We start from the raw sequence: 26,453 nt of genomic DNA on the forward strand, positions 1-26,453 counted from the left end.
CCTTCGTTGACATGTGCGAGCCCTTCTGTGCAGAACATCAGAATTTAAGTTGCTGCAGCCGTGGGTCTAACTTGACCCGTAGAGCAGTCATTCAATACCTTGCATAAAGACCTGGCTAAGGTCGACGATGGCAGGGGGGCATCTCATAGAATCAAAGATCCGCAGAGTTGGAAGGGAACCCAAGGGTCATCTAGTCCAACCCCCTGCAATGAAGCAATCTCAGCTAAAACATCCATGACCGATGGCCTCTGCTTACTGTGTTTGCACAGGAAAGCTGCAAAAGGGGGGGGGGATTTGAGAAGGAACTGCTGACAAAGGTCTTCAGCAAATCCAAGAAAAACTTACTTTAGTTTACATTTAAAAAAAAGAGTAAGATTAAAAAAAGGAGTGTTCTTTGTGATTTTGCAAATCGTTAACCACATGAAAGGTACTTCCTGATGTTAATTTTCCATTTAGCTTCCTAGTTTTCAAATGACTGAATATCTGGACAGATTTTTCTGAGCGCTTGGGATCAAAATAAAACAATGGAAAACAACTGTTGTTAGACATTTCATTCCCAATCTGATGACAGGTGCCCCCCCCCCATAATTCCTGGCTACACCTATGTCCACATCCCTCTTTGGGGTAATTGGACTTTGTCCAATCGAATTTTAAATAGTTCCTTTTAAAGTTTCAGTCGTCCAGAGTATTTTGCCCACAATGTGTTGTCTTAAAATGCCTGTTCAGTTTTTAAAGACCAGAACCCCCACCCTTTTAATTTCAAATATGTAGGGGATGTTTTGATAATGCATAGTAAAGGTAAAGGGACCCCTGACCATTAGGTCCAGTCGTGGCCGACTCTGAGGTTGTGGCGCTCATCTCGCTTTACTGGCCGAGGGAGCTGGCATACAGCTTCCAGATCATGTGGCCAGCAGGACTAAGCCGCTTCTGGCGAACCAGAGCAGTGCACGGAAACGCCGTTTACCTTCCCGCCGGAGCCGTACCTATTTATCTACTTGCACTTTGACGTGCTTTCGAACTGCTAGGTTGGCAGGAGCAGGGACTGAGCAATGGGAGCTCACCCCATCGCCGGGATTCGAACCGCCGACCTTCTGATTGGCAAGTCCTAGGCATAGTAGTGGTGGTCAAAAATGGAAATGGGGGAAACCTAAATGTGAAAATATAGTTTAATATTTTAACAACAACACCACCAACACCATCAAAAGCCACTGACGTTGGTGGCCAGCACTTTCCCTGGGGTTTCCAGCAAGTTGGGTTCAAAGCAACAGCTGGGATAGCTCAGTTGGCTGGAGCATGAGACTCTTAATCTCAGGGTCGCGGGTTCGAGTCCCTCGTAGGGCAAAAGATTTCCCGCATTGCAGGGGGGTTGGACTTGATGATCCTTGTGTTCCCTCCCGACTCCACAATGCTATGATCTCATGTGTCAAAGCAAACTGAAGCAGAATTGCACAGTTAGGATGGCTAGTAGCGATCTATAGTCCTTTCCTCCACGAATTGGTTTTTGGTTGGTTGGAGCGCCCCCCCACCCCACCCGCAAGAGCTGTGGGAGTTATAGCCCCAGATATCCGGAGGTCACCAGCTCGGGGGAAAGCTGGCCTTGAAAAATCTGCCTTTCTCTCTCCTCCTCCTATTCGTCCCCCCCCCCCAACCCCCGGCAGCTGTTTCCGTTCCACTTCAGGGGTTTCCCAATGGCTTCTGTGCTAAGCGAGGCAATTATTGGGGGGGGGTGCGCGCGCGCGTGTGAAGGGACAGAACCGCAGTGCCGAAGGTTGGCTTTGTTCTCAACACCCAAGACGAATCGCAGAAGGAAAGGAAAGAGGCAAGGTTTGGTTTGGAGAAAGGGGGGGGGGAGCGCTCGTAGATCTATGCCTCACGCAGGCAGACCTGCCAACACCTCCCCAGACAGCCTCTTCTGCGGAATCCAACATTTCCAGCGAACGAGAAGCGTGCAAAGCGCAAGATAGATACCTTAGGGGTGGTTTTGCATCTTTGCTCCTCTCCCCCCTAATTTTTCCTAGGTTTCTTTCCTTGCCCTTCCTATCTCTAGTGACACTTATTCCCATCACAGGGTTGTGGACGCGTCTTCGGCTGCATAGGATCCAGGCACTCACCAGGGGCCGAGGTCCTTTCAGCTCCCCCAATGAAATATCTGAGGGGGCCAGGCGCCCCCAAAGTTGATGGGCATTACCATTCCAATGATGTACATGTGATCGATTGTGCAGGATGGGGCTTACCTGCCCTCCTCTATATTTTATTTAAGTTGGCGCCCCTGTTTCGGCGCCATTCGCGTTTTGGCGTGTTTCTGCCCCAATAATAAGCAAGACGATGATTCATGCACCTGTCCTTTGAAATTCACGCTTCTCCGGATCTTGTGATGCCGTTTCCCCAACCAAAAAAGAAGGATGGAAGGATATTCTTGTGTTTATGATTTTTGGACATGGGCAGGAATTTGTGCAGGTCCCCTTGCACCGTTCCCCAACTGCCTGTTCTCCACCCCCCACCCCACCCCCAAAAAACCCCCTGGTTATATTGCAAGCACCTACGATTTGCCTCCTCTCTCCCTCACCCACCTCGCACTTCCCAGAAGCTAGAGGGTGGCGATGTCATTCTTTTCTTCCCAGGGACTTCCGTCTGTTGACAGGGTTGCCCTTTTTTTGAATCTGGAACATTTTATCCCCGCCGAGCAGAACGGATGTTCCTCCTTTCAACAGACACGCACACACACACACATACACAAACGCGTCTCGTCGCCTTGCCATCAAACGCCCTGTGATATGTTTTCCGACCTTTGGAGACCTTGGCACTGCGGGGCATCGGAAAAGGACTGGTGCCACGTTGGCACGGCGCGCCGTGGCGAGGGGGGCTCCTGTTTTTCTCTCCAAAGCGGTCAGTGGCTTGCAAGGGCAGGGAGAGGGGGGCATCAAAGGGCGTCCCCCAAAAAGCCATTCACCAGGGCTTAAATTTGAGAAACCGTCCTTTGTCACACGGCGCTTGGAAGTGGCTGTAACGTGATAGGCCGTGTGAGCTCGTCCTGGCACAGCCGTCGGCTCGAACCAACCCACCGTGCCAGGCCGCAGGGAGAAAATTAAGAATATAAGAAACAAGGCGAGGTTATCAGATAGGCAGAGTAGGCGCCGGCCTATTGGCCCCGTGCCTTTTCGGGGCCCTGCGAAAACGCATCAAAACAATAATATGTCATAAAATGTACTTATTAGAATTTTTGGTTGGTAGAATAAAAAACGCATTTGGAGATAATTTACGATGCCCCCCTCCCTAGACTTCGCCTGCCCAGGGGCCTCCACAGGGTTTCATGCAACACTGATAGGAAGAGAATGTTCTTCCAAAAATGAAGTCCCCCAAAAGATGGTTGTTTATGTATGTTATATCTGCAGCTAGGATTCTCTACGCACAAAAATATGGAAAGAAGCAGAAACGCCCGCTAAAGAAGAATGGATAAGCAAGGTGGTGGGTTTTGCAGAACTGGCACTGTTAACAGCTAACGTAAGAGAACCAAGGCTTTGTGGGAGACTGGAAACCCTTTCCGGATAATTCAAAGAAGTGTTGTTATACCATGAACCCGCAAGCAGGATTCGAACTGTGAGCAACATAAAGGGAGTAAAGATTACAGCAGCTTTGTTTAGGTTTAAGATATAGAAGACAGGGTTGAGAAGGGGGGGGGGGACAGAAATCTCGGGGCGGGGTGGGGGCTCGCAAATCAACTCCTAATACATTTTTTGATTTTTACCAACCAACAATTTTAATAAACCAATACTCTGCCTATTTGATAGTAGTAGTAATTTTATTATTTGTAACCCCCCCCCTCATCTGTTGCCCCAGCCACTCTGGGCGGCTTCCAACATAAAACATAATAACATTACACATTAAAAAGGATTCCCTAGACAGGGCTGCTTTCAGATGTCTTCTAAAGGTTGTATAGTTACTCATCACTTTGACATCCGACGGGGGGGGGGCGTTGCACAGGGCGGCACTGGGTCTGCCCCCCTCAAATATTGGGGGCAGACAGCAAACAAAGAAACCCCAAACATATTGCAAAGAGTTGTTATCGCTTTGGGGGTTTTTTGGGTTGGCGAGCGAAGGCGCCCGCGGTGTCCTTCCCCGAAATCAAAACGTAAAAACCACCCAGCTTTGGGTGCCTCTGTTTGGGAAGGTGACTGGAGAGTGTTGGGGGGGGGGCAGCCGCACCAGCAGCTCCGCCCGGTTCTCTCCCCCCGCCCCGCGCCTCTCCCCGTCTTCCAGGAGCGGATTCCCTTCCTCTTCCATCATCTAGGGATCCCCCTCTGCCAGGGAGCTGAGCTGCTCCAATTAAGAGAGAGAGGCGGGCTGGCAGCTTTTGTCCTTCGCTGGCGAAGGGAGCGCAAAGGGAGCGCCAGCCAGGGCGGTGTCAGGCGGACACCCCCCACCCCAATCCACCCTCCCAGGAGCTATATAGTCTGTGTATTTATAGAAGGGCTCTTTTTGGACCCAGAGGGAGGAGGAGAGAGGTGCAGTTATCCAGGAACCAGGCGCTGAGGCAGGTGCGCCTTAGTCTCTCCTTCCAAAAAGGACGAAGAGAGATGGAGCAGCTAGCCTTTCCTTCTCCTCCTCCGGGTAAGTGCGCGCCTCTATCTCTCTCTCCCCCCCGGTGGCAGTTGCGCCCTCCCTGCAGGGATGGGGGAGCCTCGGTGTGGCCGCCTGGACGTCTCCGAAAAGTCCAATAGTTCCGGCTTAGCAAACCGGGGAGGTCTGCCGCGGCTTCCTCCAGCTCAGGCGGCGCGTTTCAGGTGGTGGTGTGTGTGCGTCTTTGCTTGAAGATGTCCAGGACTGGGTCTCCTGCGCGCAAAAGTGTCGTGGCTCGAGGGTCCGTTTCCTAAGGTTGTAGTCCTCATGGGGTCCCAAGATAAGGCGGTTTAAGGAGGGGATGGACACCTCGCCCTTTTCGGAGATCTCCAGGGCTGAATACTGCTACTACTACTTCTTCTACTACTAATAATAATAAACATTAAACCTTAAGAAGCTTTCCTATACAGCGCTGACTTCAGATATCTTCTTGTCTCCTTGACATCTGGGGTTATATAGTTACTCATCTCCTTGAACCCTGGGGGCGCAAAGGTCTCCCTCCCTCAGGATGCTGCGGGCTCTCCTTCCTTGGAGGTTTCTAAGCAGAGGTTGGCTGGCCATCTGTCACTGAGGCTTCAGTCGAGATTCCTGCACTGCAGGGGGCTGGACTAGAGGACCCTTGGGGTTCCCTTCCAACTCCACCATTCTGTGATTCTATGAGCCTTCTGTGTGCATCGCGTGTGCTCTGCCACTGAGCTGCAGTTCATTTCCCTTGCACAAGGGGGGGAAGGCGCTAGTCCTCATGAATTTGAATGCAAGGCTGATTTAAGGAGGGGTTGCTGTTTGAAGACCCCCAGGGCTTGTGCATGCAATCTGCCACAGGAGATATGGTGTGGTGTGCGTATCCAAATCACAAATCAGAGGGGCTAGTCCTCATCGATCTGAATATAACGGTACGTTTAAGGAGGAAATGGGGCTGTGGCTCAGTGGGTAGAGCCCCTGCTTTGCTTGAAGAAGGCCTCAGGTTCAGTCCCCAGTGGCAGCGCTGGAGAAAACCCGCATCTGAAACCCGGCCAGCCAGTGAGGACAATAACTGAGACAGACCCAAGATTTTTGCAGCTTCCTGTCTTCCTGCCATATTGGTTTTGGAGGAAGGGCCCATGGCTCAGTGGCCTTGGAATTGGAAGGTCCCAATGAATGTAAGATGCAGGCTTGGCCCAAGTCAGACGCATTGGCCTAGCTCCATGTGGCTGGCACTGACCGGCAGCAGCTCTCCAAGGTTTCACGGGGGAAAAGCTCTTTCCTGGCAGGAGAGGTGCCACTGGAGAGCAAACCTATGGCCTTCTGCATGCAGAGAAGGTGTCCTGCCACTCAGGCAGGTGGTTCCCTGGAAGGCTTGGGCAAATACCTGGGGAAATATTGTCACCTCTGGCCCAAAGCCCACCCCAACCCCCCTCTCCTTGCCTATCTAAAACCCATATGTTCATTAAACACAGGCACCTCAGATCTCCAGGCCATCTCTGTCTCTGCACCAAATTGCTGATATGAATGTGAGAAGCTGCTTTGGGGGCTTGTGAAGTAGGGTGAGGAGAGACAGGTCAGGATGTAGTGCGAAGGAGGAAAAATTGCTGGGGGAGTTAGAACTGGAGGGGGCTGGACGGCTGCGCCTTTTGCCATTGGGCCACTCCCCAGGCCTCCTTTGGTTCAGGAACGTCTGCCAGGTCACACCCCCTTTTAAAGGCAGTTGTGGGGGGCTGGCCCTGCTGCCTGCGGTCTGCCTGCCTCTCCCCCACCTCCCCAAGCTGAATTTTACGCAGCTGTCGATCTGCTTTGGCTCTGCCCTGGACAGAGTTCAATCAGTTAGAGTGTGGTGCTCACAACGCCAAGGTTGCAGGTTCGATCCCTGCATGGGACAGCTGCAAATTCCTGCACTGTAGCGGGTTGGACTAGATGACCCTCAGGGTCCCTTCCAACTCTGCAGTGGACCTTCGAGGCCTCGTTCTGTTAGCATGCGTCTGTCCTTGGACACGCTTTGCCTTACCAGGATAAGTTCACATGCATTAGAAATGCCTTAACTATTGCAAGATCTTCCTTCTTGCTCTGTAAGGTTAAAGGGTTAGGAGCTTAGATTCAGAAGTTGGACCATTTTAGCTCTGTTGGGGTATCCAGTCACCGCTGTACCAAGCCTTGATTTTCTTCATCTAATAATTACTTGTCCCCCAATACATCTGAGGAGTTCTCTGTCTCTTTTTCACGGCACCATGTGTAAGATTATCCAAGCCCTCTCTTGTTCAGTCAATACAGCACCTGATTATTATTTTTAAAAAGGAAGCAACAACAGATATTTAAGTTGGAAGACTGCTCTGCGGAGAGGCAAGGCTGCTTCTTGATGTCATTGGCACCCTGGGGGTGCAAGGCTGCCCCATGGCATCGCGGGCAACCATTCTTCGGCCTCCTGGGTAGCCCCACCCTGACTCACACAGGCAGAAAGAGCTCTCTGCAGAGAGCCCAAGGTCGAGTGAGCGGCTCTTGCTTCTTATAAATTTCTATCTAAACACTTCCCCAAAACACAAGAGTGGGTTGTGCAAGATAGGTGTTGCACCAGCCACCCTTAGCGGCAGGAGTTTGGGTGGTCACATTTGGGCAGGGTATAAACAATGAAATCATTATAAATTATTATTATTTCCATGTCACATACATACCCTGCAAAGGCAAATGGAAATCGTCTTCCATGACGTCTTCAGAACCATCAAAAGCATTTTATCGCTCTCTCCCAAAAGCTGTCAGACATCAGTGTGAGTTTTGCAGCCCCCTAAACTGATAGGATTAAGGGGGGGGGGGTCACTCCAAAATGATTGTTTTTAAAGAGAACGTTGATATCAGTTTCTCTCTCAGTTTCTCATTTCCCCCCCAGTCTTGCTTCTCCTCATTTTCACATCACTTCGGAACTCACTATTATTATTTAAAAAGTCCCCGTGAAAATTCACCAGCCTTTTAGTGGGAATTTCTCTGTGTAGACAAAAGGATCTTTTCTGAACACATTACCTGGCTGGAGAACGGTGTTGCAAAATTCAGAGTAGTGCAAATTCCCAAGCCGTCAATGTAAGATTTGGGGCTGTCTTCCATTGAATTGCAATTACTATGTGAGCTGCCAAGATCATATATAAGACCATCTATTTTGACAATATATATATACATCGGCAATGCTAAAGTATTCTGGTGATACGCCATTTAAAGGGATGGACTGGTATCTGAATGCATCGGGGATGGCTAAGTTTCTCTGTAGTCCCCGTGAAACATAGGAAAATAGGAATAGATTTAGGCTGAATCAGACCATTTTTTGATACATGGACAAACCCACCCAGCCAGACCTACCTAAGGAGATGGAAGCTGGGGTGTTCTGCATACACCATCATAACATACGTCAACGTTTCCCTTTTTTTAAGGGAAATTCCCTTATTCCGAATAGGATTCCTTGCAAGAAAAGGGAAAAGTTGACAGCTATACACGAGAATCATTATTGATTGTTAAATTTGTATGCTGCCCTTCATCTGTAGGGCAGTTCATAGATCGCAGCAGCTCTGTTGTTGAGTTGTTGTTGTTGTTTAGTCGCTTAGTCGTGTGTGCCTCTTCGTGACCCCCTGAACCAGAGCACGCCAGGCACTCCTGTCTTCCACTGCCTCCCGCAGTTTGGTCAAACTCATGCTGGTAGCTTCGAGAACACTGTCCCACCATCTCATCCTCTGTCGTCCCCTTCTCCTTCTGCCCTCCATCTTTCCCAACATCAGGGTCTTTTCCAGTGAGTCTTCTCTTCTCATGAGGTGGCCAAAGTCTTGGAGCCTCAGCTTCAGGATCTGTCCTTCCCGTGAGCACTCAGGGCTGATTTCCTTCAGAATGGAGAGGCTTGATCTTCTGGCAGTCCATGGGACTCTCAAGAGTCTCCTCCAGCACCTGAATTCAAAAGCACCAATTCTTCGGTGATCAGCCTTCTTTATGGTCCAGTTCTCACTTCCATACATCACTACTGGGAAAACCATAGCTTTAACTATACAGACCTTTGTTGGCAAGGTGATGTCTCCCTGAAGATAAAGTTCCAGTCCTCATTATTCCTAAACAGGGCTTGTTTAAACAGGAGCGTTTCCCTATCCCGAGTCAGATTGTGGGTCTATCTGTTGTTTACCCTGGCAGGTAGCTGTGGATTTCTAGGGCTACAGGCAAGGGGCATAATACTCATAGCTCAGTCGGTAGAGCTCAAAACCCTTAATCTCAGGGCTGTGGGTTCAAGCACGGGGTATGAGTAGGGGTGAAAATTGGGTAGGGAGTGAAAATTAGGGAGATGCTATATACTCCAGCATTTAGTTTCTACCCAGGGTCATCTCAACACTCTTGGAAACAATGGATAGCTGGCTCGGTAGAGCATGAGATTTTTATTCTCTCTTTTTTAAAAATTGTCTTTCTCATTCTCTCATTTTACGTACATTTTAACAAAGAAAAGCAAATGTATATGAAAACAATCTACATTTATTTCAGCTTCCCCCCCTCCTTTCTGCCATTACATATTTTATATATTTCCTCCACTGCATATCAAATTTATATCCAAATACTAATATCTCATTATTATTCTTTTTTATTTATCTCTAGCTGCGCCAGTTTATGTCAACCCTGCTAACTTTTTAAGTTGTTTACAGTTATATCTTCAAATAGTCAATATATTTTCTCCACTCAGTCGTAAAAAAAGTCTCTCTTCTTGATTTCTTATTCTTCTGGTAAGTTTCGCTATTCCTGCATATTCCATCAATTTTAATTGCCAATCCTCTTTTGCTGGAGCTGTTTCTTCTTTCCACCTTTCCTGTTCTCAAGGTCATTGGTTCGAATCCCACGCAGGGTGAAAGATTTCTGCATTGCAGGGGGTTGGTCTAAATGACCCTCGGGGTCCCTTCCAACTCTACAAATCCATGATTCTATGGAAGTTAGACTTGGGAGTCCATCTACATTTTCCCACCAATCAATTTTACTAAAGTTTGAAAGAAAACATACAAAGGCTTGTAACAAATATCCATTTTTAAAGAAATCCAACTTAAAACACTGATCAAACCAAAAGAGGAACAGGGAAGGGGGAAAGAAGAAGAAAGAGAAAATAAAAAGATAATGAACTTCTGATTCGTTGTCTGTCTGCTATGTATAGAAAAGTATTCAAACCATCCACTCCAACAATTCTACTTTCTATAAACCAATATTTTCTTCAGTCCGCAAGCCCAGGCACCGTAAGTTCCTTTTCCTTTCCACGCAAGAAGTCTATAAGGAGTTCCCAATCTTTAGTAAACATTTGACAGTGATTTTACGGCATAGCAAAGCTTTTAAAGGTGTGATATGTTATGATGTTTTTATATATGTTGGAAGCGGCCCAGAGTGGCTGAGGCAAACCAGGCAGATGGGCGGGGTACAAATAATAAAATTATTACTCTGATTAAACATGCCAGCCTTGCCATCTCAGCTAAGTCCGATAATTTTAGCAACCATCTTGACATCTGCAGTTCTGTGGCCTTCTGCAAGCTTGAGAGCCAGAGGTACAACGTTGGGCAAATCAGTGTTCTCTGGAGGGGTTGTTGCCCCCTGCCACTGGCCCTGATCCTGGTGATGTCACTGCCAAAAGATGGCATTTTGGCACACGTTCTCACTCTCCAGAGGGTTGATTCCCAAAGATCCCACCTGAGAAACGTCTTTGCCCCTGTGGAGATGGTAGCACTGAAACAGCGGCACACGTCCTCCAGTCCTGTACTCTCTACAAAGACCTGAGGAACGAGATCCTCACCCCACTCGTACTAACCATCCCAGGGCGCTTAGCCACTGCCACAATGTCCTTTCTTCTGTCAGGTCAAAATGAGCAGTTCATAGAATCATAGAGTTGGAAGAGACCACAAGGGCCATCGAGTCCAACCCCCTGCCAAGCAGGAAACACCATCAGAGCACTCCTGACATATGGTTGTCAAGCCTCTGCTTAAAGACCTCCAAAGGAGGAGACTCCACCACACTCCTTGGCAGCAAATTCCACTGTCAAACAGCTCTTACTGTCAGGAAGTTCTTCCTAATGTTTAGGTGGAATCTTCTTTCTTGTAGTTTGGATCCATTGCTCCATGTCTGCTTCTCTGGAGCAGCAGAAAACAACCTTTCTCCCTCCTCTATGTGACATCGTTTTATATATTTGAACATGGCTATCATATCACCCCTTAACCTCCTCTTCTCCAGGCTAAACATGCCCAGCTCCCTTAGCCGTTCCTCATAAGGCATCGTTTCCATGCCTTTGACCATTTTGGTTGCCCTCCTCTGGACACGTTCCAGTTAACAGCAAAGGTTGCTAGGTTCATAGCAGGGGCAATCAGAATAAGGGCCACGGACAGACGGCTGATTCAGGACTTTAAACTGTGCTCTTATACCAAATTTCCTTTTCTGCATATACTGTAATGTTTTACTGCTGCTATGGCCATTGACTAATGCAAATAAAGTTTTATCTTATCTTGCTTAATCAAATCATGATTGGCAAGTCAAGAACAAATCCCTCTCTCCCTCTCCATCTAAGGAGAGAGGGAGCGTCACCTGCCAGCCCTCTACTCTCTGCGGGGACCCAGACTCCCACCACCGCATTTCCGAAGCGTGCCAGCGCTTGCAGGTTTGGCAAGGAGGAATTTTGTGGCTTTCCTCCACCACCTCCCTGCCCCCCCTTCCATTTCACACAAACACATACTAATCGGGTCACATTTATTTATTTTGGAGAAACGTCTTTGTCGTCCGGCCTCACCAAAGGGCACGGGAACCCTATACCCAAATGCATGCAGCAATTGAGCAAGTCGAGAGAAACGTGATAGTCCTGAGTTGAGCAGGATTCTTCTGTGGGGGGAGTAGGAATTCAAGGCTTGTGGGTGGCAACGCGCCTCTTGCAAACAGCAGATTTGGAGGGTAAAGCCCTGGGGGCTCGCGGCCACCTGCTTTTGTGGTCTCTTCGCTCAGGACACGGCTGGGGTCTTTTAGCAGCGAAACGTGAAGTTGCCAAGGTCCAAATTTGCAGGGAAGCTTCTGGGCTGCAGCTCAGCACGCTCACTTTGCATGCAGAAAGCCGAGGGTTTGGTTCCCAGTGCCTCCAGTTTGTGCTGGGAGTGGCCTCTGAGTCTAAAAGTGCGGATGCTCCTGAGCTAGGAGGGCCAGGAAGTCTGGCTGTGGCATAGGCCCATTTCCTGCATTCCCATATATACCGTATTTTTCTCTCTATAAGACGCACCAGACCACAAGACGCACCTAGTTTTTGGAGGAAAACAAGAAAAAAAATATTCTGAATCCCAGAAGCCAGAAGATCACTGCACAGTGAAAGCAGCAATCCCTCTTGCTGTTCTGGCTTCTGGGATAGCTGCGCAGCCTGCATTCGCTCCATAAGACGCACACACATTTCCCCTTACTTTTTAGGAGGGAAAAAGGGAGTCTTATAGAGCAAAAAATACAGTATTTGGAACGAGGAGGACTAGAAACTTACTCTAGCTTTTTAGGGGAAGGTCAATAGCTCAGTGACGGAGCACCTGCTATGCACATCGGTTGGGCATCATCTCCAGCCTGGGACTAGAAAGGACTCCCTTGCCTAAAAACCTGCAGAGAATCGTAGACTCGAAAGGGACCATGAGGCCATCTAGTTCAACCCCCTGCAATGCAGGTATGTTTTGACACAATGTGGGGCTGGAACCCACAACCTTGAGTTTAAGAGCCTCACGATCCATGGCCTGAGCTATCCAGCTTAGGCTTCCAACCACAGTTGATGTAAACAGTGCCGATCTGGGCAGACCAACAGTGACACACCCTGAGGCAGCTTCCTGTTTAACCATGAGGACTAGAATGTTGCTTTCTAAGGGAAGAGCTGTAGCTCTTGCATGCAGAAGGCCTCAGGTTCAATGCCCTCCAGGTAAAACTGTGAATACCCCTTGCCTGCTGCAACCCTGGAGAGATGCTGTTAGTCAGAATTGGCACTATTGGGCTCGATAGACCCATTAGTCTGACTCAGTTATAAGGTGGGAGTTCCTGGGAGGCTGGCTTGAAAGGATTCAAGGGCCTTTGGGGACGTGAACTTGGAAGAGCATGCGACTCGTAATCTCGGGGACACGGGTTCGAGCGCCACATTGGGGGGGGGACTGGATTGCAGGGAGTTGAACCAGATGACTGTTGGGGTCTCTTCCAATTCTAGACTTCTGTCTTTCTATGAACTGTAAACTATCCTGATGGCCAAAACAGTTGTCACTCAGTATGGAGCAGCAGCCTATGGTCATAGGAGACAGAAAGCACTTTGTACATGCATCGGAGCTTCCGTTCCATGGCCAGCTTGAGAAAAAAACACCCCAAAAAACCCCAAATCCAGCAAATGCTTGAAGAAGGAGATTCAAACCTGGCGCTGAATTGAAAAACAGCTACAGGTGAAACTCGAAAAATTAGAATATTGTGGGAAAGTTCATTGATTTCAGTAATTCAACTTCAAAGGTGAAACTAATATATGAGATCGACTCATGACATGCAAAGTGAGATGTGCTTCTACTTCCAGTGGCGTAGCGTGGGTTCTCAGCACCCGGGGCAAGGCAAGTAATTTGCGCCCCCTAACCCGGGGCAAGGCAAGTAATTTGCGCCCCCTAACCCGTGGATTTTAGCACTCGAGTCTCTTCCGCGCCCCCCCCAGATGTTGCACCAGGTGCAGCAGGCCCCCCTGCACCCCCCACGCTACGCCACTGCTCCTACCACAAGTCTTCAGGACAGCCATCCGAAGGCTGGCGCGGGGAGAAGGTCTCTCCGCCCCACCGCCAGGCTTCGGAGGAGGTCCGAGGACAGTGGGGTTCCTGCTTCCTCCAGGAGGGCCGGCCAAACGCGTCCCCCCAAATGTTGCGCCCGGTGCGGCCGGCACCCCTGGCACCCCCCACGCTAGGCCACTGTCTACTTCTCAGAGGTCCAATCTTGCTCGATTTGCAATCCTTGTTTTGCTGATTTCCTTGAATGTTCTAATTTTCTGAGATTGTTAATTTGGGGTTTTCGTCAGCTGTACACCATGATCATCGCAATGATAACAAATCAAGGCTTGACATATCTCGCTTTGCATGTCACGGGTTGATCTCATATATAAGTTTCACCTTTCAAGTCGAATTATGGAAATCAAGGAACATTTCCACGATATTCTTATTTTTCGAGTTTCACCTGTACTTGCTGCCCTGCTATATTGAAAGCATACAGGGTTTTTAAAAACATAATAATAATAATAATAATAGAAAAGAAAAACTTAACGCCGGCTGGGTGTGTTTTCCTAGGGTTGGTGCCCAACAATATGTTCCTCAGAGGGGTTTATTAATAGCACGCTCCTTTGTTTTGGGAATGAATGGCTGGCAGATGGTTTAGATCAGAGCCACGCAGGATTTGGCAGAGGCTCTGGAAAGCTGACGGGGACGGGAACTCCCAGCCGGGACCCACTCCTGGCATTGGGGTGGGGGGGCCGGGCAGCAATCTCCGCCTCCCCCCCCCCCGAGAAAGGTGACCTTTGCTTGTGGGTTTATCTGGTGGTGCCAGACGCGGTTGTGCTAAACCCACAAAGGCTATTATTCTTTATTTGGAGCATTTTTACCCCCTGCTTCTTTCATCAAGAAAGACTCCCAGAACGGCTCACATGCAATCAGTTAGAACAAGGCAGTCCCTGCCCGCACAGGCGTACAATCTAAAACTGATGCAACACGCAAGGAAAATGGACAGGGAGGGAAGAGGAAAGCAACAAACTTGGGCACCTTTCCCCCCGCCAATAATTTTTTAATTCATTTTCAAATTTATAACACGTCAAAACCAAATTAAAATTAATTTAGTACAATTAGTTCCAAACTGGTTTCTCACTCTCTTGGATGTATTCCGATTTATCCCTTTACATGCTGCTTCCTTTACAGGTTTATTGACAGTCTTAAAATTTAAATCTTTTTTTTTTTAAAGCAAATTCCTCGTCCTTCGGCTGTCCCTTTACGAACTCCTGTAAATAGACAAAACAAAATTATATCAAATAACAGAAATTGAGGTTACAGTAATTTAAATCTTTCATTCTTCTTTCCAACTTTTGTGCAGTTTCATTTCCTTCAGTCTCTGTCTGCTCTTAACCTGTTGAGGGTTTTTTTAACATTCTTGACTCGCTTACATCCATTAATTTCAGTGGGCTTACTCTGCGTAAAATGTAGCTGGCCACGATCCGTGATAACTTGTAACGCAAACTCCCCAACTCAACCTGTCTTGCTATCCTTAGCTGATTCTAATTGTTTTAATTACAGGTTTTTTGTTACTAATTTTGAGCATTTCTTGCAAATTGCTTTAAGCTTTAGTCGCAATCAGGCAGCATGTAAATCTGGTTAAAATGAACAGGAAGGCCAGACTCCCACATAACAACAGAGTTAGTTATAAGAAAGAGAAATTGAGGCTTGAGAGTGTATTCGTTTAAAATATGAGTTGGGCAAAATAAATTTCCTTGTGAAAACATTAATTTCTTAGAAACATTGTAGTCGTGTTTTGTTTTTAAAGGACATTCACAACCCAGGGCTTTGGTCAGTCACAAGTGCAAACTTCAGCATAAGTATGCCTGGACTGGTCTGCTTATTTAACTTACATGCAGAATTCATCATGCGAAAGACTAGACTGGATGAATCCCAAGCCAGAATTAAGATTGCCAGAAGATATATCAACAACCTCAGATATGCAGCTGACACAACCTTGATGGCAGAAAGTGAGGAGGAATTAAAGAACCTTTTAATGAAGGTGAAAGAGGAGAGTGCAAAATATGGTCTGAAGCTCAAGATCAAAAAAACTAAGATCATGGCCACTGGTCCCATCACCTCCTGACAAATAGAAGGGGAAGAAACGGAGGCAGTGAGAGATTTTACTTTCTTGGGCTCCATGATCACTGCAGATGGTGAGAGCAGCCACGAAATTAAAAGACGCCTGCTTCTTGGGAGAAAAGCAATGAAAAACCTGGACAGCATCTTAAAAAGCAGAGACATCACCTTGCCAACAAAGGTCCGTATAGTTAAAGCTATGGTTTCCCCAGTAGTGATGTATGGAAGTGAGAGCTGGACCATAAAGAAGGCTGATCGCCGAAGAATGGATGCTTTTGAATTCTGGTGCCGGAGGAGACTCTTGAGAGTCCCATGGACTGCAAGAAGATCAAACCGATTATCCATTCTGAAGGAAATCAGCCCTGAGTGCTCACTGGAAGAACAGATCCTGAAGCTGAGGCTCCAAGACTTTGGCCACCTCATGAGAAGAGAAGACTCTCTGGAAAAGACCCTGATGATGGGAAAGATGGAGGGCACAAGGAGAAGGGGACGACAGAGGACGAGATGGTGGGACAGTGTTCTCAAAGCGACCAGCATGAGTTTGACCAAACTGCGGGAGGCAGTGGAAGACAGGAGTGCCTGGCGTGCTCTGGTCCAGGGGGTCACGAAGAGTCAGACACGACTGAATGACTAAACAACAACAAACAACAACAAAAATGCCTGGAAACCAAGTATTGCTGATGTATCTATGAAGACCTTTATTACAATGGGCTGGTTCACACCAGATTTCTTTTTTTCCATGTGAGTGCTCTAGGCTGTCACCACCACCCTGTTCATAGGGACAAATAATGTGTAAAAATAACCAATCATACAATCAGCAGCATTTAACCTAATGTGATTTCCGCCCCGCCCCCCCAACAGCTATACAATAAGGCTGTAACAGTGATTGCTTTTATACATTGTTTGTCTTCATAAATACACACTCAAGAATGATCATGATAACTCATGCAGCTAAAAACGTATTTTGTGAACCAGCCCTAAGATTCTTTGCGGTATAGAAGAATGCATTTATGAAGACATGGAATAAAAATTCACCCCAAAGGAGGCTTCCAAACTGGGCGCCAGCTAGAGGTTTTGCGCTACAACTCCCAACAGTTCTGGGTTCATTATATATATCACCCCCCAAAGATTTTATTAATTTTCACAAAATTATAAACAAACAAACATAAATCATAACCTTATTAAAGTTATACTTATTAACATTGTTAAGCGACTTCCTCGCTTCCCCTTGGTTGAATTTCAATGTGTATCCTTTTAACGGTTTTCCAAATCAGAGTTCTTATAAACTTAACTTAATCGTTTAACATCCTTATATCTTTTCAGTTTGAAATTAAACATATTAATTCAACACTTAACTTATATAAAATCCTAAGCCAATCCAATACCTGCAAGCTGTTTCCAATTAATTTAACTTAACAACTTTAACTAAATAATCATTAAATTTAGTCCATTCTTCCTGATACTCCTCCTCCTTCTGGTCGTGGACTCTTCTGGTCGGCTAGCTCCAAAAAAATCCATCATCTTCATCTGCCATTCTTCCACAGTTGGTAATTCTTGCGTTTTCCACTTTTTAGCTAGTAAAATTCGAGCAGCAGTTGTGGCATACAAAAATAATTTAGCATCTTTCTTGGACAATTCCCGACCAATTATTCCAAGAAGAAAGTCTTCTGGCTTCTTTATAAATGTATATTTCAACATTTTTTTTCAATTCATTATAAATCTTTCCCCAGAAGTCTTTCACCTTGGGGCAGGTCCACCACATGTGATAAAAAGCTCCCTCTTTTTCTTTACATTTCCAACATAAGTTATCACAGTTATGACAAATCTTAGCTAGTTTAACAGGGGTCAAACACCACCTATACATCATTTTCATTATATTTTCCTTTAGCACAGTACATGCGGTGAACTTAACCCCAACAGTTCTGGGTTCATTATAAAGACATGTTTTTCCCGTGTTGGTGGGAGTTAATGGATGACCCTTGGGGTCCCTTCCAACCTCTGTTTTTTTAAAAGGCCATCTGCCAGGGATTCTTTGGCCTCGATTCCTGCATTTGAGGGGGCTGGACTAGATGACCCTGCGGGGTCCCATCCATCTCTATGATTCTATAAACACAGCCTGGAGTCATACGTCTGGCAGGCTCAACAGGAGAGAAGCTTGAGGGTGTCAAGCAGGTGACTTTGGATGGTGGAACCTCGGCGAACTATTTTTACCAGGGCGTTGGCAGAGCTCTCTGGGATCAGCTCCCCCAGCCCTTGAGCCCAGCATCCTGTTTTGGGACGCAGCCAATCAGCTGCTCCAACAGGAAGGCCGAAAAATGACCAGCCTGTCACCTGTCCCATTCCCTCCCCCTGCCTATTTCAAGGTATGCTGCTCCACGAAACAATCAGGTTCAGTGTCAGAGCACGTCCACAGTAACTCACACAGTGTCAGTTAACTCTCTTTATTCCAAGAAATAAAACAGCTCCAGAGGCCAGGCCTAGTGAGCACAGCAATTCTTCCTGGTAGATCAGGGGTCGGGATGCGGGTGGCGCTGTGGGTTAAACCACAGAGCCTAGGGTTTGCCGATCCGAAGGTCGGCGGTTCAAATCCCCGCGACCTTCGGATGAGCTCCCGCTGGGACCATATAACACCAGTCCTGAAAGACCTGCATTGGCTCCCAGTACGTTTCCAAGCACAATTCAAAGTGTTGGTGTTGACATTTAAAGCCCTAAATCAGGCTTCCTCAATCTTGGCCCTCAAGGTGTTTTGAGACTACAATTCCCAGCATCCCTCACCACTGGTCCTGCTAGCTAGGGATCATGGGAGTTGTAGGCCAGAAATATCTGGAGGGCCGAGGTTGAGGAAGCCTGCCCTAAATGGCCTCGGCCCAGTAGACCTGAAGGAGCGTCTCCACCCCCATTGTTCAGCCCAGACCCTGAGGTCCAGCTCCCAGGGCCTTCTGCCAGTTCCCTCGCTGTGGGGGCCTTTTTGGTAGTGGCGCCTACCCTGTGGGACACCCTCCCATCATAAGGAACTATAGAGATAAAAACTGTTAATGTTTTTCATTATGTCTTACTGTGTTTTAATTTGTTGGAAGCTGCCCAGAGTGGCTGGTGCAACCTAATAATAATAATAATAATAATAATAATAATAATAATAATAATAATTTGCTGGCACCAGCTGAAGATGTGCCTTTTTGCAGAGCCATAGCTACAGGGGCAGGGGGGTGGCCGATCAGAAGGTCGGCGGTTCGAATCCCTGTGATGGGGTGAGCTCCCATTGCTCGGTCCCTGCTCCTGCCAACCTAGCAGTTCGAAAGCACGTCAAAGTGCAAGTAGATAAATAGGTACCACTCTGGCGGGAAGGTAAATGGCGTTTCTGTGCGCTGCTCTCGTTCACCAGAATGACCATGCTGGCCACATGACCCAGAAGTTGTATATCGGCTCCCTCGGCCAATAAAGCGAGATGAGCGCCGCAACCCCAGAGTCGGCCACAACTGGACCTAATGGTCAGGGGTCCCTTTACCTTTACCTTAGATCAGGGGTCAGCAAACTTTTTCAGCTATGGGCCGGTCCACCATCCCTCAGACCATGTGGTGGGCCGGACTATATTTTGTTAATAATAATAATAATAATAATAATAATAATAATAATAATAATAATTTATTATTTATACCCCACCCATCTGGCTGGGCTTCCCCAGCCACTCTGGGTGGCTTCCAAAAAAATATTAAAATACCGTAATACATCAAACATTAAAAGCTTCCCTAAACAGGGCTGCCTTCAGATGTCTTCTAAAAGTCTGGTAGTTGTTCTCTCTAACATCTGGTGGGAGGGTGTTCCACAGGGCAGGTGCCACCACCGAGAAGGCCCTCTGCCTGGTTCCCTGTAACTTGGCTTCTCGCAGTGAGGGAACCGCCAGAAGGCCCTCGGAGCTGGACCTCAGTGTCCGGGCAGAACGATGGGGGTGGAGACGTTCCTTCAGATATACTGGACCGAGGCCATTTAGGGCTTTAAAGGTCAGCATCAACACTTTGAATTGTGCTTGGAAACGTGCTGGGAGCAAATGTAGGTCTTTCAAGACCGGTGTTATATGGTCTCGGTGTTATATGGTTTTTTATGAAAAATTTTTATTCATTTTATAACACAAATAAATAAACATGAACAGAAAAGACAAACAATACGAACAAATTCTTGACATATTCTTATTTTTCTAAACATTGTTAGGTGGGCTTCCCCAAGCCCCACCTATCTGATTTTCATTTTACTTCATCCTTAGCAGTTTACATATATCATAATTTCTAACCATCTCTTTTTTTTAAATCACACTTAAAACAACTTCACATTTTATCACTTACAAATAATACTACTTTAAAATACCCTATCTTCTACTTCTAACCCTACAGCCTATATCCACTTCCAAAGCTATTGTAAGATTTAAATATTAACATATTTTTTTCAAATATTCCTTAAACTTCTTCCAGTCTTCTTCCACCGTCTCTTCTCTCTGGTCTCGGAGTCTCCTGGTCAGTTCGGCAAGTTCCATATAGTCCACAGACTATATTTTGAAGGGGGGGGGAATGAACGAATTCCTTTGCCCCCCAAATAACCCAGAGATGCATTTGAAATAAAAGGACACATTCTACTCATGTAAAAACACGCTGATTCCTGGACTGTCCGAGGGCCGGATTTAGAAGGCAATTGGGCTGGGTCCGGCCCCTGGGCCTTAGGTTGCCTACCCCTGTGGTAGATCTTGCCCCAATGAGGACTGGAGGTCCCTACTTTCCCACAGCTCCTTAATTTTCCTCCTTCCTAAGCAATCTGAGACTTTGCCTCACATCTGCCTTTGCTCCTCACACCTCTTCACACCTCTTCTGGTTCTGGGAGGCCATCAGGGAGGGGAGCTGGTCACAGCAGGAGGGGGAGACCCCCTGGCTTCTTCAGCAGCCTACCTCATCTCTGTCTCTTGCCCTCCCTGTGGGAATGTTCTGGGGTGCAGGAGAGGATATATTGACTAACTATATCCTTATCCAACTTGTGCTAACAAGTTCCCAAAATATCAGCAGAGTTTATAGACATTCCCCTTTAAGTTCGCAACGGTAACGTGTGCACAGGTTCGCTAGAACCTCTATAATAATTACTCTGCTAATTTCCCCTTTGTTCCCTCTTAAAATACTAGACACAACACAGTCTTTATAAAAGTATAAAAGAGTTTACTCACGATCTGTTCACAACATGATACCAGAAGGCAGGAAGGCTTAAAAAGGTTACATACACTTTAGAATCTATCTTGTTGTAAGATAGACCTTATCTCCTCTCTTGGCTGAGAGCCAAGAGAGCATCTTTTGATGCTTCCTCATCGAAAGAAAATGGCAGAGAGAGAGAGATGGCTGCCTGCCCTGTGCTTTTGTCATTACCTGCACAGGTGAGGCCACACCCACCTCTGGTCACATGCGGAGGAAGTCCGTCCCCAGGAAGTTTACCTGCTTGCTGGACAGACATCCCTCCCCATGTTCTAACATGTACACTCTAGGAATGTTGTCATTGACTGCTCCTGTGTTTACATCCCACACTCCCCACCTCTGAATCTGGACCGCTCTCTACCACAGACTCTCCTTGCTCCCTAAACCCTGTTGCCTCTTCAGCTTTCGACACTCCCAGTCTTCTTCCACTCATTGTCGTCCCACCACCAGCCCCCTGGCTCCGAGCCTTCTTCCTTTGGGGGTTCCCTTGGGGGTTCCCCAGCTGGTGCCTCCCACTGCTCTTCTGCATCCAGCCAATCCATGACAACTGCCTGTCTCCACCTTTCCCAGGCCTTTCCCAATCAATCAGAGACTATGCCTGCCTGCAGCCAACCTCTCCTCCGCCCTTTTCATGCCTCTCCTGGTTCTGGCGGACAGGTTGGGAAGGGAGTTTTGTCACAGCAGACGGAGGAAACATCCATGACTCTTCACCAGCTGGACTCATCTCTGCCTCTTGGCTTCCCTCCTCTCCTGCTTCGGCTTCTGCCGCTTATTCTGGACTTAAGGTCCAGTCGTGGTGTAGTGGTTAGTGTGTCAATCTAGTACCTGGGAGTGACCAGGGTTCGAATCCCCCCACTCTGCCCTCAAGGTGTGACCTTGAGCCCGCCGACATCACAGGGCTGTTGTGAAGACAAAACAGTGCAGTGCTTCAAGATGAGAAATTAAACATTAAAAAAGTGGTAGAGTCCTGCCTCCTGGTTCAGGACTCTACCACCTCCTTTGAGCACAAGGCCAGGCCAGGCAGACTGTGGCTTGCCATTGCGTCTTGCGTGGTGTCTTTTCTCTTTCTGGCCTGGCCATTCCCGGAAGGGAGAATCGAGGACCCCATGTGGAATTAATTCCTTCTTAGTCAGCCACACTCTGGCAAAGCTCATCCTGTTCTGAGTTCCTATTTAAAGAACATTTGACCTTTCTATGCATACCCTGGGAAGGAGGGTTGTGGAGGGAAGGCTGTCCCAAAGTGTTGCAGCGCACGGCAGATTGCGATGTGTGTGTGTGTCTTGAAAAACAAGTATTTCCTCCTGGGGGCAGGTGGTGTCAGTCGGGGAAAGTCCAATTATTATTAAACTGTTTTGTTTCTTGTTCTTCTTGGTTGTTGTTGTTTTGGCCAATTATATTTTTATTGCTTTTTCAAAAAATTTACCACACTGACAGCAAATTAATTCAAATTTAATACAAATTTAGCAGCTGACTCCCTGCCCCACTGCTTCCCCAACCCACCCTTATTTTATGCCCAATATTACATGCATTTCCAAATTGCATTTTAAAAAACGTATTTTAGCATTTTATCCTCTCCCCCCCCCCATTGTTAAATCTTTTACATGCCCTTTGAGAGCAGGTCTCAGGGAGGGTTGCAAGCGTTTAAAAATTCAGAATTTTAAATGCTCCTGTTTGGGTCCTGTAATCTGAGCGTCTGGGATGTTCCTGACCTGCCAACCCCTGGCAAACTCTGCAAGTGTCCCTATTTTCCAGGAACAGTCCCAGATTCTCAGAAGCCGTCCCAGTTTCTGATTTGATCCTGGAACGTCCTGCTTTTCCTTAGGAAGTCCATGTTTTCCTCGGAGAAATGTGGGAGGGTCTGGAGTTATCTGACCTCTGAGCCAAGGAGATACGTAACTAGACAACCTTTAGAAGATATCTGAAGACAGCCCTGTTTCATGTTTGATTGTGTTTTTATGTATGTTGGAAGCCACCCAGAGTAGCTGGGCAAACCCAGTCAGATGGGCAGGGTATAAATAAAACTGTTGTTGTTACTATTATCATTATTATACAGTGGTACCTCAGGTTACATACACTTCAGGTTACATACACCCTCAGGAGTGGGTGTTGCAAGGAGGCCCCTGTTTTCCTCCGATGAAATTCAGGCTCTGAGTCTCCAGGACACCTGTCCCCTCTCCCCTTAATCACCTTCCATTGCCCAGGGAGCAGGCATAAATTCTCTCAGAGAGACAGAAACATTTATTGGCGTTCCCAGAGAGAGCAAAAGATTTAAGGCACCTCCTTTTGTGTTGGCATCAATATAACCTATTAGGGGGAACGACTCCTTAAGTGCTGATGAATGAAATATTTACCTAGCCACAGAGCAGAGAGGGCTATGGTTTTCCCAGTAGTGATGTATGGAAGTGAGAGCTGGACCATAAAGAAGGCTGATCGCCGAGGAATGGATGCTTTTGAATTCTGGTGCTGGAGGAGACTCTTGAGAGTCCCATGGACTGCAAGAAGATCAAACCTATCCATTTTTAAGGAAATCAGCCCTGAGTGCTCACTGGAAGGACAGAGCCTGAAGCTGAGACTCCAATACTTTGGCCACCTCATGAGAAGAGAAGACTCCCTGGAAAAGACCCTGATGTTGGGAAAGATGGAGGGCACAAGGAGAAGGGGACGACAGAGGATGAGATGGTGGGACAGTGTTCTCAAAGCTACAAACATGAATCTGACCAAACTGCAGGAGGCAGTGGAAGACAGGAGGGCCTGGCGTGCTCTGGTCCAGGGGGTCATGAAGAGGTGGACATGACTAAGCGACTAAACAACAACAACAGAGCAGACAGGGAACCGGCCGAGGTTGGGGTGACCTGGTTTCCGGAGTGTGTGAGGGCCATGGGCCAAAGCAGCCCCACCAGAAAGGCCTCGCTGACCCCTTTTCCATGCTCTTGGTATATAAAGCCATAGAATCATAGAGTTTGGGAGATACACCCAAGGATCATCTAGTCCGACCCCCCGCCATGCAGGAATCTTTTGCCCAGCAAATTGAGCAACACCTGCAATTCTATGAGGCTTAAACTTCGACCGCACCCACAACTTCCATTTCAAGTGCTATGGCGTTCCTTGAAGCAGGAATCGCTCCCCTACCCCACCACAATCCTGGGACTTATAGTTTGCTGAGAGTTGTGAGAAGGCCGTAAGAACGTGAGAAATAATAATAATAATAATATATTTTTTAAATATATTTATACCCCGCCCACCCCAGCCACTCTGGGGGCTCCCAATCAAGTGTTAAAAACAGTACAGTGTTAAATATTAAAAACTTCCCTGAACAGGGCTGCCTTCAGATGTCTTTTAAAGATAGGATAGCTGCTTATTTCCTTCACATCTGAAGGAAGGGTGTTCCACAGGGTGGGTGCCACCACCAAGAAGGCCCTCTGTCTGGTTCCCTGTAACCTCACTTCTCGTAATGAGGGAACCGCCAGAAGGCCCTCGGAGCTGGACCTCTGTGTCCGGGTAGAACGATGGGGGTAGAGACGCTCCTTCAGGTATACTGGACCGAGGCCATTTAGGACTTTAAAGGTCAGCACCAACACTTTGAATTGTGATCAGAAATGTACTGGGAGCCAATGCAGATCTCTCAGAACCGGTGTTATATGGTCCCGGTGGCCACTCCCAGTCCCCAGTCACCCAGCCTGCTGGGTCATCTTCCAACTCCCAAGGCAAGGAGAAAGCAGACAGGAAAAGTGTTTCCCTCCCATCCATCTCACATAGGACCAGAATTGATGGGCATGCAGTGACGCTGAATGTTGGAAGATTCAGGACAGGTAAAACCAGGGGCGGATCTGCTATGAAAAGAACGGAACTTAAGCTTCAGGGCTCCTAATCTACCTTAGTCCACATTGCTTAAAAATTTTGCTTTAAAAAGTGCATCCCTGGTTCTCCCTGATTTTCATCCACCCACCCACCCCATAACTCGGAAAATATAAGGCGTAAGAATTTTTTCATTAACACCACTGACTTTGACATGGGAGATAAGCCAGTGCAACAATTTAAATCAAAATCTGAAATAATGTAAATTATTATTATCATTATTATTACAGTGGTACCTTGGGTTAAGTACTTAATTCGTTCTGGAGGTCTATTCTTAACCTGAAACTGTTCTTAACCTGAAGCACCACTTTAGCTAATGGGGCCTCCTGCTGCCGCCACGCTGCCAGAGCACGATTTCTGTTCTCATCCTGAAGCAAAGTTCTTAACCCGAGGTACTATTTCTGGGTTAGTGGAGTCTGTAACCTGAAGCGAATGTACCCTGAAGCGAATGTAACCCGAGGTACCACTGTATAAAGTGGCAGTCTGTCATGGAACAACCCCATTAAGAAGAAAACGGTGGTTACCCAGACCTTGTTGCTTGTTGCAAAGGGGTCTCCCCAAATGTAGGCCTGCCACCAGGTAAAAGGAAGTCCTTCTTCATGCAGTGCATTGTTAAACTGTGGAACTCACTGCCACAGGAGGCAGCGACGGCCACTGATCTTGATGGCGTTGGAAGGGGATTGGCCTATTTGTGGGGGAGGAGAGGGCTATCGATGGCTACTAGCCCAGGTGGCTCTGTTCTGCCATCACAGTCAGTGAATCCCAGTTGCTGGAAACCACAGGAGGGGAGAGCTGCTCTTGTGTTCGAATCCTGCTCGTGGGTTTCCATTAATGGGCATCTAGTTGGCCACTGAGAGAACAGGATGCTGGACTAGACAGACCATTGGCCTGAACTTGCAGGCTCTCCTTTGTTCCTACGAACCGAGTGGAACAGAAAGGAACCCGAGTTCCTTTGGCGGCCTTAACCCTTTTCGTTCCCCAGGGACCAGCAGATTAATCAGGCTAATAAGAGTAATTTATCCAGCGGTGCAGCAGCCGGGAGAGCAGGGAAGCGACCCCATGAAATATTCAAGCCTGTGCCGCCGTAACAATAAATTAAGGAAAAGTAATTAAGCATCACAGCAGAGAGGAAACGAGAAAGCAAGGTGGGGCGGGGGCACAGATGACCACCTGGCTCTCTCGGTTTGTGGATGCAGAATCCTAGAATCATGTAATTTTGCTCCAGGTTGGCTTGTGCCCTTTCAGGGCAAGAACCATAGAGTTATAGAGCTGGAACGGAGGAATATGCAGCTGGATCAAACCCGCAGCCTTGGCGTTATCGGCACCGCGCTCTAACCAGCTGAGCTACTGGCCAAGGCATTCTTAGAAGCCAGGGGGTGCCAGAACCATCGACAGGAGGGGCCAACCCATTATAGGTTTGTGCCCATACTCCTGCTCTTCAAGGGGAAAAACTGAGGCCTCATCTGCACTCTGCATCTGAATAAGTATCCTAGTGATGGCTTCCTCCAAAGAATCTTGGGACGTGTAGTTCGTTCAGGGTGCTGAGAATCACTGGAACTGCTCGCAGGTACAAATATTTTGGAAATCTCTCTAGGCTACTATTTCTGATGTGCTAAGATATCACATACCCTTGTGGAACCCTAAACTATTTCCTACTCGTTTTTCTGAAGGGTGTTATCCCGGAAAATGATTGAGAAATAACAGCCAGCCTTATAACTGCTGCAAAGATTACTTGAAAAAATTAGAGACCAACTAAGTTTGTTCCGGGTATAAGCTTTTGTGTGCATGCACACTTCTTCAGGTGCTCTGAAACAGAGGTCACCAGACCCTTATATATAGTGGGAGGGTGGGGTGGGGTTTTTCTCAGAAGGGTAGTAGGAGATGGGTAATTGAATCAATTGATGTGGTAAACCTGTTGACGACTGTTGTTGTTGTTGTTTAGTCG

At 47.3% G+C, this 26,453-nt stretch overlaps 1 protein-coding gene across 2 annotated transcripts in view; it reads left to right on the top strand.

Moving 5' to 3' along the window:
* Nucleotides 1-4,272: 4,272 nt before the first annotated feature.
* The window catches only part of KCNN1 (potassium calcium-activated channel subfamily N member 1), a 78,955-nt gene continuing 56,774 nt past the window's right edge, over nt 4,273-26,453 (top strand). Inside the window, exon 1 of one of the 2 annotated variants that reach the window (XM_083483921.1) lies at nt 4,273-4,608. The gene's annotated coding sequence lies outside the window, so the exon portion shown is untranslated. The remainder of the gene's footprint in view (nt 4,609-26,453) is intronic. The other variant, XR_014521000.1, reaches the window with a different exon arrangement.

This window comes from Podarcis liolepis, assembly GCF_965112155.1.
Source record: "Podarcis liolepis genome assembly, chromosome: 18".
NCBI classification, from domain to species: domain Eukaryota; kingdom Metazoa; phylum Chordata; class Lepidosauria; order Squamata; family Lacertidae; genus Podarcis; species Podarcis liolepis.